We start from the raw sequence: 13,351 nt of genomic DNA on the forward strand, positions 1-13,351 counted from the left end.
CTCTTCAAGGAGAACTACAAACCACTGCTCAATGAAATAAAAGAGGACACAAACAAATGGAAGAACATTCCATGCTCATGGATAGGAAGAATCAATATTGCGACAATGGCCATACTGCCCAAGGTAATTTATAGATTCAATGCCATCCCCATTAAGCTACCAATGACTTTCTTCACAGAATTGGAAAAAATTACTTTAAAGTTCATACAGAACCAAAAAAGAGCCCACGTTGCCAAGACAATCCTAAGTCAAAAGAACAAAGCCAGAGGCATAACGCTACCTGACTTGAAACTATACTACAAGGCTACAGTAACCAAAACAGCATGGTACTGGTACCAAAACAGAGATATAGACCAATGGAACAGAACAGAGCCCTCAGAAATAATACCACACATCTACAATCAATTCTTCTTTGAATGTTTGGTAGAATTCAGTTGTAAATCCATCTGGTCCTGGACTTTTTATTGGTAATTTTTTCAATTACCATTTCAATCTTGCTGCTTGTTACTGGTCTGTTCAGGGTTTCTAATTCTTCCTGATTTAAGCTAAGAGGGTTGTATGTTCCAGGAATTTATCCATCTCCTCTAGGTTTTCTAGTTTATGCATGTAAAGGTGTTCATAGTAGGCTTGAATGATCTTAAGTATTTCTGTGGTGTCGGTTGTAATATCTCCCATTTCATTTCTAATTGAGCTTATTTGGATCTTCTCTCTTCTTGCTACATCTTGCTAATAGGCTATCAGCTTTATTTACTTTTTCAAAGAACCAGTTTTTTGTTTCATTTATCTTTTGTATTTGTTTCTTTGTTTCAATTTCATTTATTTCTGCTCTGATCTTGGTTATTTCCTTTCTTCTGCTGGTTTGGGGTTTGGTTTGTTCTTGTTTCTCTAGTTCCTTGAGGTGTGACCTTAGATTGTCTATTTGTGCTTTTTCAGACTTTTTGATGTAGGCCTTTAAGTCTATGATCTTTCCTCTTAGCACCACTTTTGCTGTATCCCAGAGGTTTTGATCGGTTGTGTCACTATTACCGTTCAGTTCAAAGAATTTTTAGATTTCCATTTTGGTTTCATTGTTGACTTAATTATCATTCAGGAGCAGGTTATTTAATTTCCATGTATTTGCAAGGTTTTGAAGTCCCTTTTGGAGTGGATTTCCAGTTTTATTCAACTATGATCTGAGGGAGTACTTGATATAATTTCAATTTTCTTAAATTTATTGAGACTTGTTTTGTGGCCTATCATATGGTCTATCTTGGAAAAAGTTGCATGCAATGATGAATGGAATTTACATTCTGAAGTTGTTGGGTAGTATGTTCTGTAAATATCTGTTAAGTCCATTTATTTCAGGGTATAGTTTAAATCCATTGTTTCTTTGTTGATTTTCTGTCCTGATGACCTGTCTACTGCCATCAGTGGAGTACTGAATTCCCTCATTATTATTGTGTTGCTGTCTATCTCATTTCTTAGGTCTAGAAATAATTGTTTTATAAATTTGGGATCTCCAGTGTTAGGTGCATATATACTTAGGATTGTGGTATTTTCCTGTTGGATAAAGCTTTTTATCACTATATAATATCCTTCTTTGGCTTTTTAAACTGCTGTTGCTTTAGTTTGCTTTGTCTGATATAAGAATTGCTACTCCTGCTTGCTTTTGGTGTCCATTTGCAAGGAATATCTTTTTCTACCCCTTTACCTTAAGTTTATGTGAGTCCTTATGTGTTAGGTGAGTATCCTGAATGTAGCAGACACTTCATTGGTGAATTCTTATCCATTGTGCAATTCTGTATCATTTGAGTGGAACATTTAGGCCATTTACATTCAACATTAGTATTGAGATGTGACGTACTATTCCATTCATCACGCTATTTGTTGCCTGTATACCTTGGGGTTTTTTCATTGTATTGTTGTTTTATAGGTCCTGTGAGATTTATGCTTTGAAGAGGTTCTATTTTGATGTATTTGTAGGAATTATTTAAAGATTTAGAGCTTCCTTTAGTAGTTCTTGTAGTGCTAGCTTGGTAGTGGCAAATTCTCTCAGCACTTGTTTGCCTGAAAAAGACTGTATCTTTCCTTCATTTATGAAGCTTAGTTTTGCTGGATACAAAATTCTTGGCTGATAATTGTTTTGTTTAAGGGGTCTGAAGATAGGGCCCCAATTCCTTCTAGCTTGTAGGGTTTGTCCTGAGGAATATGCTGTTAATCTGATAGGTTTTCTGTTAGAGGTTACCTGGTGTTTTTGCCTCACAGCTCTTAAGATTCTTTCCTTTGTCTTGATTTTAGATAACCTGATGACAATTTCCCTAGGTGGTGATCTTTTTACAATGAATTTCTCAGTGTTCTTTGAGCTTCTTGTATTGTTTTCCAAACTTTTAGATTTCTATTCTTTCTCAGGAACACCAATTATTCTTAGGTTTGGTCATTTAACATAATCCCAAACTTCTTGGAGGCTTTGTTCATTTTTTAAAATTATTTTTTCTTTGCCTTTTTTAGATTGGATTAACTCAAAAACCTTGTCTTCGAGCTTTGAAGTTCTTTCTTCCACTTGCTGCATTCTATTGCTGAGACTTTCCAGAACATTTTGCATTTCTCTAAGTGTATCCTTTATTTCCTGAAGTTATGATTGTTTTTTACTTGTGCTATTTCACTGAAGATTTCTCCCCTCATTTGTTGTATTAAAATTTCCTTAAATTGGACTTCACTTTTCTTTGGTACCGCTTTGATTAGCTTAATAATTGACCTTATGAATTCTTTTTCAGGTAAATCAGGGATTTCTTCTTGGCTTGGATCCATTGCTAGCAAGCTAGTGTGATTTTTGGAGGGCGTGGAAGAATTTGTTTTGCCATATTACCAGAATTGTTTTTCTGGTTCCTTCTCATTTGGGTAAGCTATATCAGAGGGATGATCTGGGGCTCAAGGCTGCTGTTCAGATTCTTTTGTCCCACCAGGTATTCCCTTGATGTAGTACTCTCCCCCTGTTCCTGGGGATGTGGCTTCCTGAGAGCTGAGCTGTAGTGATTGTCACTTCTCTTCTGGATCTAGCCACCTAGTAGGACTACCAGGCTCCAGGCTGGTACTACGGGTTGTCTGCACAGAGTCCTGAGATGTGAACTGTCTGCAGGTGTCTCAGCCGTAGCTACCAGCACCTGCTCTAGTGGAGATGGCACAGGGTAAAGTGGACTCTGTCGGGGTCCTTTGTTTTGGTTATTTAATGCACTATTTTTGTGCTGGTTGGCCTCCTGCCAAGAGGTGGGGCTTTCAAGAGAGCATCAGCTGTGTTAGTATAGGAAGGTTCAGGCAGTAGGCGGGTCCTGGAACTCCCAAGAGAATATACCCTTCAGCTACCAGGGTGGATAAGGAAGAACCATCAGGTGGGGACAGGGTTAGGCGTGTCTGAGCTCAGACTCTTCTTAGGTGGGGCTTGGTGTGGCTGCTGTGGGAGATGGGGGAGAGTTCCCAGGCCAATGGAGTTCTATCCCCAGGAGGATTATGGCTGCCTCTGCTGTGTCATGCAGGTTGTCAGGGAAGTGGAGAAAAGGCAGCAGTTACAGGTCTCATCCAGCTCCCACACAACCCAAAAGGCCAGTCTCACTCCCACTGTGCCCTCCAACAACAGCACTGAGTTTGTTTCCAGGCAGTGGGTGAGCAGGGGTGAAAACTTGCCCCGGTATACAGGCCTCCCAGCTGTGAAAGCAAGCAGGGCTTTTGCGCCTCCCTGCTTGTCGAGTCTGCACACTGAATTCACACCCTCCCCCAAGTTCTGGCCAGGAGACTTCACTTTCGGTTGGAATTGTTACAAAGTTCAGCTGGAGGTTTCCTTCTCTCTGCATCTTGCATGTACCTCTGGCAGCCCTCCCCAAAGACCCCTGCGAGACAAGTCTGAAATGGCTGTCCTGGGGACCCAGAGAGCTCACAGGGCCTTTCCCACTGCTTCCTCTACCCCTGTATTTCACTTGGCTCTCTAAATTGACTCAGCCCCAGTTAAGATCAAATCCTTCTCCTGTGATCTAGATCTTCATGTTTCCCAGTGAGGGTGTGTGTTTGGGGGCAGATAATCCCCCTTTCCCACTTTCACAGTTTGGGCACTCACTGTATTTGGGCAGTCTCCCGGGTCCTGCAGGGGTAATCTGCTTCCTTCAGAGTGTCTGTGGATTCTCTTGCCTTTCCTGGTATGTTCCTGCAGTCGTTCTGGAGCAAAAGTTCACAATGAGAGTCTCCACACACCGCTCTGAGTGGGAGGTGCAATCTAGTCTTGCCTCTTATCTGCCATTTTTCTCCCATCTCGCAAATATTTCTTTATGCTGCATTGTAATCCTTCTTTGTTACCCTCCTGACCCCTCCCCCCAGGCAACCACTCATCTGTTTCCTATCACTGTAGATTAGTTTGCATTTTCAGGAGTTTTGTGTAAATGGAAACATGCAAGGTACTTTTATTTTAGCTTGCTTTTTTTTTTTACTCAGCATAGCTATTTTGAAACCTATCAGTACTGTTTCCTGTATCAATAGTTTACTCCCATTTATTGATAATTAGTATTCCACTGTATGCATATATGACAATTTGTTTATCCATCCACCTGTTGATGAACTTTGGGGCTGTTTCCAGTTTGGGGTTATTACAAATGAAGCTGCTATGAATATTCATGTTCAGGTCTTTATAGGAACATATGCTTTTATGTCTTGGGGAATATCTTAGGAATAAAATAGTTTAATATTTAAGTCATATATTTGATTTTTTAAGAACACGCCAAATGTTTTCCTGAAGTGATTGTAGCATTTTGCATTTTGCAACAAGAGTGTGTGACAGTTCCAGTTCCTCTACATTCTTGGCAACACTTAAAAAGGCTTAGTCTTCTTAATTTTAGTCATTCTAATAGGGGTATATCATTATGGGTTTAATTTGCATTTCTCTCATGATTAATAATATTGAGCATTTTATTCATGTGCTTATTTGCCATTTGGATATCTTCTGTGATGAAATGTCCTTTCAAATCTATACCCATTTCTTTAAATGGGTTGATTTTTTTTCTTACTGTTGAGTTATGAGAGTTCTATGATCTAAATACAGGTAACTTATCAAGTATATGCTTTGTAAATATTTTCTCCCAGCTTTTGGCCTGTCTTTTCATTCTGTTAACAGCAGACGTTTTTTAATGCTGATGAAGTTGAACTTATCAAGCTTTAGTTTTCTTTTCTTATGATGTCTGTATCTTACTCTAGGGTCAGGGTAAGAATGGCATCAAAGAATTAGTAGGGAAGTATTCCCTCTCCTTTAATTTTCTTGAAAAGTTTGTGTAGAACTGTAATTATTTTTCTTCCTGAAATGTTGGGTAGAATTCATCAGTAAAGTCATCTGGGTTTGGATGGCTTCATTATGGGAAATTTTTTAATTACAAATTCTATTTTCTAAATATATTTCAGATATTAAGGTTATCCATTGCTTCTTGATTGAAACTACTTTGGTAGTTTGAGTCTTTTAATAAAAGTTGTCCAAGTCTTCTAGGTCATTCGGTGTACAGCATAATGTTGTTCATCATATCCCTTTTATAATCTTTTGAGTATCTGTAGGCTCTATAGTAATGTTACCTCAGTGGTTCCTGATATTTGGTAATTTGTGATTCTTTTTTTCCCTGAGCAATTTGGCTACAATTTATTGATTTTATTGATCTCAAAAAAATTTGTTTTCATTTATTTTCTCCATTGTTTATTCCATTTATTATTTATTTCATTGATTTCTGCTTGAATCCTTATTATTTCCTTTCTGTCCTTACTTTGATTTTGACTTGTTCTTATTTTTCAGGTTTCTAATGGGAGAAGTTGAATGCACTGATTTGAGACTTTTTTCTTTTCTAATGTAGTAATTTGTTGCTATAAATTTTCTCCTAAATACTCCTTTTAATGCATCCCACAAATGCTATGTTGTGTTTTCATTTTCCTTCGGTTCAAAATACATTTTAATTTTTCCTGTTATTTCTTCTTTGTCTCATAGGTTATTTAGAATAGTGCTATTTAGTTTCTAAATATTTGGTGATTTTTCACTTACCTTTTGATTATTGGTAACTAATTTAATTTCACTGTAGTCAAAGAACATACTACATATGATTTGAATGCTTTTAAATTTATTGACTTGTTTTATAGCCTAGAATATGGCCTATCTTCATAAATGTTCTGTGAACACTTGAAAAGAATATACATTGTGCTGTTGTTGAGTGGAGTGTTCTGTAAATGTCAATTAGGACAAGTTGGTTTATAGTGTTATTCAAGTCTACCATATACTTGCTTGCTTTCTGTCTACCTGTTCTAAAATTGTTGAGATTGAGTGGTTTTTCTCAGTGTAATTGGGAGATTTTTTTTTTTCCTAGTATTTTTTACCAGTTTTGCTTCATGCCTTTTTTTGTTTTGTTTTGTTTTGTTTTGTTTTGTTTTGACACAGAGTCTCACTCCCAGGCTGGAGTGCAGTGGCATGATCTTGGCTCACTGCAACCTCCGCCTCCAAGTTTCAAGTGATTCTCCTGCCTCAGCCTCCCAAGTAGCTGGGACTATAGGCATGCACCGCCACACCTGGCTAATTTTTGTAATTTTAGTAGAGATGGCGTTTCACCATGTTGGCCAGGCTGGCCTTGAACTCCTGACCTCAAGTGATATGCCTGTCTTGGCCACCCAAAGTGCTGGGACTACAGGTGTGAGCCACTGTACCCAGCTAGCTTCATATATTTTGAAGTTCTATTATTACGGGTATATACCCTGAGAATTGTTATAGCTTCTAAATTATTGGCCCCTTTATCATTATAAAATGACCATTTTATCTCTGGTAAAATTATCTTCTCTGAATTCTACTTTGTCTAACAATAATATAGTCACTCTTTCTTTTGACTAGTGTTAGCATGGTATATCTTTCCTATTCCTTTACTTTTAAGGCATTTTTGTCTTTATAGTTAAAGTATGTTTCTTATAGACAGCATCTAGTTGTCTTTTACTGAATCTAAAAATCTCTGCTTTTTAAATGGTGTGTTTAGATCATTTACATTTAATGGGGTTAGTGATACAGCTAGGCTTAAGTCTGTCATCTTGCTACTTGTTTTTTATTATATTTGTTTAACTTTTCCTTGTTCCCCTTTTCCTTTTCTTTATACTTCTTTCAGAATAAATATTTTTATAACTTGCATTTGTTTCATTTTATTTTTTGTTGGCTTATTAGCTATAACTCTTTTCTTAATTATCTGTTGCTTTAGGGTTATAACATACAGGTTTCATTTATTATAGTCTACCTTAAACTGACATTATAATTCTTTATGCATAAGACTTTACAATAGTATACTTCTTTCTGTTCTTACAGGCTTTTTTCTATTTCGGTCATACATTTTACCTATAGCTATGTAATAAATCCAAGAATACATAGCTATTATCATTGTTTAAACAATACATTTTTTAAGTGACATTTACTTAGTATGAAAAACTGTATATAATTACCCATTAGAATCTATATCTGATTGTTCTCATGTCTTTGTGCAAAAATTTCCATCTGATATCATTTTTATCCTAAGTTATTTTCTTTCAAATTTCTTGTAGTGCAGGTATTCTGTTGATGAATTCTTTCAGTTCTTACATGTTTGAAAATGTCTTCATTATATCTTTAGTTTTGAAAGATATTTTTATTGGGTAAATAATTATGGCTTTAAAAGTTTTTGTTTTTTCTTTCAGTGCTTAGAGAGATTATCCTACTGTCTTCATTATTACATTTTTAACTAAGAAACCTGTTGTCATCCTTATCTATGTCTCTATGTCTCTCTGTACACAATGTGCTTTTCTCTAGCTTCTTTTAGCATTTTTATTATCAGTTTTGAGCAATTTAATTATGTTGTGCTTAGATATCATTTTTTGCGTACCTTTATATTTGAGTTCATTGGGTTTATAGTTTTCATCAAAATTCAAAAAGTTTTGGGTGTGGTAGTGTAATCCCAGCTGCTTGGGAGGCTGAGGCAGGAGAATCACTTGAACCCAGTGGGGCAGAGGTTGCAGTGAGCCAAGATCGTGCCATTGCACTCCAGCCTGGAGAACAAGAGCGAAACTCCATCTCAAAAAGAAAAAATAAAAATAAATACATAAAATGAAGTGAACAACAAAGTGAAGAGCTAACCCAGAAAGTGGGAGAAAGTATTTGCAAGCTACTCATCTGACAAAGGATTAATAATCATAATATACAAGGAGCTCAAACAGCTCCATAGGAAAACATCTAATAATCCAATTTAAAAATGAGCAAAAGATTTAAATAGACATTTCTCAAAAGAATACACACAAATGGCAAACAGGCATTTGAAAAGGTGCTCAACATCACTGATCATCAGAGAAATGCAAATCAAAACTACAATGAGATATCATGTCACCCCAGTTAAAATGGCTTTTATAAAAAAGGCAATAACAAATACTAGCAAGGACGTGGAGAAAAGGGAAACCTCATACACTGTTAGTGGGAATGTAAATTATTACAACCACTATGGATAGCAGTTTGGAAGTTCCTCAAAAAACTAAGAACAGAGCTACTGTATGATACAGCAATCTCACTGCTGGGTATAAATCTAAAAGAAACTAAATCAGTATATTGAAGTGATATCTGCAGTCTTACGTTTGTTGCACCACTGTTCACAATAGCCAAGATTTGGAAACAACATAAGTGTTCATCAACAGATGAATGGACACAGAAAATATGGTACTTAAACACAAGGGAATACTATTCAGCCATAAAAAAGAATGAGATCCTGTAATTTGCAACAACATGGATGGGACTGAAAGTCATTATGTTAAGTGAAATAAGCCAGGCACAGAAAGACAAACATTGTATGCTCGTACTTATTTGTGGGATCTAAAAATCAAAACAATAGAACTCATGGAGATAGAGGGCAGAAGGATGGTTACCAGAGGCTGGGAAGAGCAGTAAGGGGTTGGAGGTGGGGATGGTTAATGGGTACAAAAAATTGTAGAAAAAATGAATAAGACCTAGCATTTGATAGCACAACAAGGTGACTATAGTCAATAATAATTTAATTGTACTTTGAAAAATAACTAAAAGAGTATAATTGGATTGTTTGTAACACAAAGGATAAATACTTAAGGGGATGACTATCTCACTTTACATGATCTGATTATTACACATTGCATGCCTGTATCAAAACTAAAAAAAATTAAAGAATTGAAAAAATATGTATTAGGTGAAAACAGATCACCATTGATTGTAGGGCTAGTTTACCATACTACTAGATAAACTCCTTCTGAGTACTCTCCTTCATGTTAATACACAATTAAGTATGAGGTTTTCACTCTGGTTGGTAGTCCTGACACTACTTCTAGCCCTGTATATATAAGCCCTAGGTGTCAGGTGATTTTTTCCTTGGTTTGGGGGTAGTTTTCTTGCATGCATTGATTAGTGTCGTTCTGAATACTCAAGGGGCACCCTCTGAAGTTCTTTTTCTGTGCGGCTCTCTCCCTGTGGTAATTCTGTCCTGTGAATCCTAGCCGCCTCGTCTCCCAGATTCTCCACTCCATCTATTGAACTCATAGACTCCAGAGGCACTGCCGGGGTCTTCAGAGGTCCCTCCAGAGGTCCCTCCTCTGGGCCGAAGCCCTAGAAACGTTCTCAAGGCAGGAACTTGGTGCAATTTTAGGATTTGCTTCATTTGTTTTCTATCCCACATGCATCATCATCCTTTCTTGCCTGATACTCAGTGTCTTTAAATTTTGTCTTATAATATTTTTCTGTTTTGTTTATGCTGTTGTTTCACGTGCGAGGGCAAATTTGGTCATATTTATCCTCCATTAAGTGAACATGGATGTTCTCGATTATAGGATTTCAATTAGGCTGTGCCTCCTCAGTTTTTCACGGGTATTGCTTCTGTTCACTCTTTAAAACTTCATGTTTTCTATGCAACTATTCCTCACCTCATCTCTTTCTCCCTGAGAGATCTTATTCCAAAGTTTCAAGCAAACCCATATGTTGAATCTCAAATTTCCATTATCATCTCAGTCTATCTTAATTCCTAGACCTATTTATTCAATGACTTACTAGTCATATTTTTCTAGATTCCCATAAGCTGCTTGAACTCAATATGTAGAAAATAAATAGCCCCCTCCTACAAGTTTCTACCATCCCCATACTTAAACCTCCCTGTAACTTTCATCACACTATTTGCAGCACATTTTTATGTTTTTTTTTGTCTTTAGATTGTTAGCAGAGATTATGTTTGTATCATTTTTTAGCACCTAGCACAACTCCTGAACTAAAGAGCTTCTCAGTGAATATGTTGAATTAAATTAAATCCTACATACAAGGGAAACTGTCAGAGAGAGGAGAGATAAATAATTTAAGTGAAACTCTATCACACTGAACAGGATCTGCCTTGTTCCTGAAAGGATGGATTAGAAAGGAGATCCAGTGTGGGGCACTGTCTGACTTCCTGTCTCCGGCCACTGTGAGGAGATACCTTGGAATAAGCAAGGATAGAAAATTAAGTGTAAAGAATGGAAGGAAGCCAACTTTCTGGGCTCCCACGTGATAAACATTGCTGCTTAGAACCACGTCCAAATTAACCACTTTTATTGCTCCCTTCTGTGCTGAATATGCTTATACCAAATGCATTATACATTGCTTTTTGAAGTGTTTTTGAGTCATTTTAGGCAAAGACATTTCATCTCATCAATCATATTATAAATTCCAACTAGACATAACAATGCCCATTTTCTCAGTGGTTTGGAAAGACTTTAGCAGCAAGGACCATGGCTTTCTTAAGAGACCAGGTGCATCCCAAGTATAAGGACCATGACTCTCCCAGGGAAAGGTAGTGCCCACGAGTATTGATTACCTATGCAAGAAGTGGCGATGCAGGGCAGGCTTGAAGTCTGCAGCCACAGCTGGTCATAAGCCTGATTTCACCACCCTTGTCCTATTCATGTAACAATCCTACTCCCATCACACTGAGGAGCTGGGCTCTTCCACAATGGCAAATCTAATTCAGCTTTGCCTAAAGCTTGTTTGCCAGGGAAATCTTGGCCCAGCTCCTCTGGACACAAACTCCCTGGCAGAGCATGTCTGTCTGTCTTTGGGGAAAGTTCTCAGCATGTTCTGCTTCTGTTCAAACTGACTGGGTGGAGCTAGAATCAACAGGGGATTTGGCGAGCAGGCCAGGCAGGTGTGAAGGATTCTTTCAGTAACCCAAATATTAGAAAGTCTTTTCAATCATCTTGTCTGGTGCCCAGGTCTGGTTCCTCTCAGAGAAGAGCTGGAATGGCTCAGCCCTCCAAATTCCAAGACCCAGCATTATAGAGAGTGTGAAGTAATCAGGCCCAGCTTAGAAGACTATTAGTTATAAAAAACAGTCCAACTTCTCAGCAGCTACATGGTACTCACATCCTAGTCTAGTCTAATAAAGTTTAATAGATTCTGCCAAACTGGAGATATAAGGCCAAAAGTGGCTTAAAATAAAGATTCTAAAATGATGTTTAATACATTAAAGCAACTATGGGATAGCATCATTTGCCCAAATTGACAAGCTTTAAAATGGATAATATCTAGTGTTGGCAAAAGGCATGGAGAAATAATAATTCCCATATACTGTTAGTAGGAATATAATTTGGGGCATCATTTTTAAAGGGAATTTTTGAAGTGTCTGTCAAAACCTCATGGGAGTGTATACCTTTCAACCTAACAATTCCAGTTCTAGCTATCTGCCCTTGAGAACCAGTTTCATATGTGTACAAAGATACACATGTAAAGATGTTCATGTCCCGTCTTTACTAAAAAATACAAAAAAACTAGCCAGGCAAGGTGGCGGGCGCCTGTAGTTCCAGCTACTCGGGAGGCTGAGGCAGGAGAATGGCGTAAACCTGGGAAGCGGAGCTTGCAGTGAGCTGAGATCTGGTCACTGCACTCCAGCCTGGGTGACAGAGCAAGACTCCATCTCAAAGAAAAAAAAAAAGATGTTCATGTCAGCATTGTTTTTAATATCAAAAAGTTGCAGGTAATCTAAATCTCTAGTAGTAAGGTTAAGAGGAAATTATTTCTGGTGCATCCACATTATGAAATATCATGTGACACTGAAAAGAATAAAGAAGCCCTTTGTAATATACAATCTCTGAGAGACATTGCTAAATGACAAAAGCCAATGCAAAGCAAGATAGATAGATGATCATGCTCATGCAAAACATAAAAGAACCTTGAGATTCTATGTCTATGTATGAAATGCATCTTTGCAAGGCAGCACATTGAACTGTTTACTGTGGTTAACTCTGGAACCCTGAGCAAGTGAATGGATATGAAATGGTCAGAAAGGGGAATGGGAAAAAAGAGAGTTTTCAGTTTTATTCTACACTTGTTTTGAAAGGTAAACAAAAGAAAATGACAGCAAGAAAAGCTTTGTTGTATGTGACGTTAAATAAATGGGAGTTCAGGTGTTTTTCAGAAGCAGTGTTTCTCAATTCTGGCTATATTGTAGAATATATATATATATATATACACACACATACACACATATACAGGAATCAAGGAAATATATTGGGGAATATATATATATAGGAATAAAGGAAAAACCTATCTTAACTCAGGTACTGTAGGAAGCAACCCTGAGGCAAGGATTAAAATGCTGACACTTTATTTGGGTGGTATAAGCCAAGTGTAATAAAGATAAGGAAATACGTGGGCCAGGAAAGATGCTAAGTTTTGTTATGGGGTATTTCTTTGCTGGCCAACACTTCATAAAAAGTACTGAAGAGACAGAGCAGAGACACAGCATTTCCTCAACAGGACTTCTCCAGATATATGCAAGGAGAAGCCACACCTTGCAACAGTCCACAGAAGAGAAAGAGAGGGTAATCTATCACCCAGTTCTCTCCTGTCCCCACTTTCTCTTCAGTCAAGGTGAGCTGCTCCCTGCCTCATCTAGCTAATGGCTGCTCTCAGAAAGTCAGATCCCCTGTCTTGAAGTAGGACATTTATCAAAATCTACATCAAAAGAGACATGACTTGGGGTACCATGAGCTCAGAATATGGGTCTTGAGCTGTGATCCTAGGATTTTGCCTTGAGCTCCAGCCAACTCTTGGGAGGTGGGGGTTGGAGGGGGTGGGGGGAGTGGTCAGTAAGGGTCAGCAAAGACAGAAGTAGTAGGACATGGTCAGAGAGCCAGGAAGAGCCTTCAGAAAGATGGAAGAGATCAAGGGAAGCTTAGAAGGTACATAAAGCTTGTGTCCATTATAATTCTGACCCTATCTCACCCCTGACCAGTTAAATCAGAAGGTCTGGGAACTTATAGTATTTTAAAGGATCCCTAGATTATTGGAATGTTCAGCCAGGATTGAGAACCACTGCTTTAAAAT

Source organism: Rhinopithecus bieti, unplaced genomic scaffold (genome assembly GCF_001698545.2).
Source record: "Rhinopithecus bieti isolate Rb0 unplaced genomic scaffold, ASM169854v2 scaffold_30732, whole genome shotgun sequence".
Classification (NCBI taxonomy): Eukaryota; Metazoa; Chordata; class Mammalia; order Primates; family Cercopithecidae; genus Rhinopithecus; species Rhinopithecus bieti.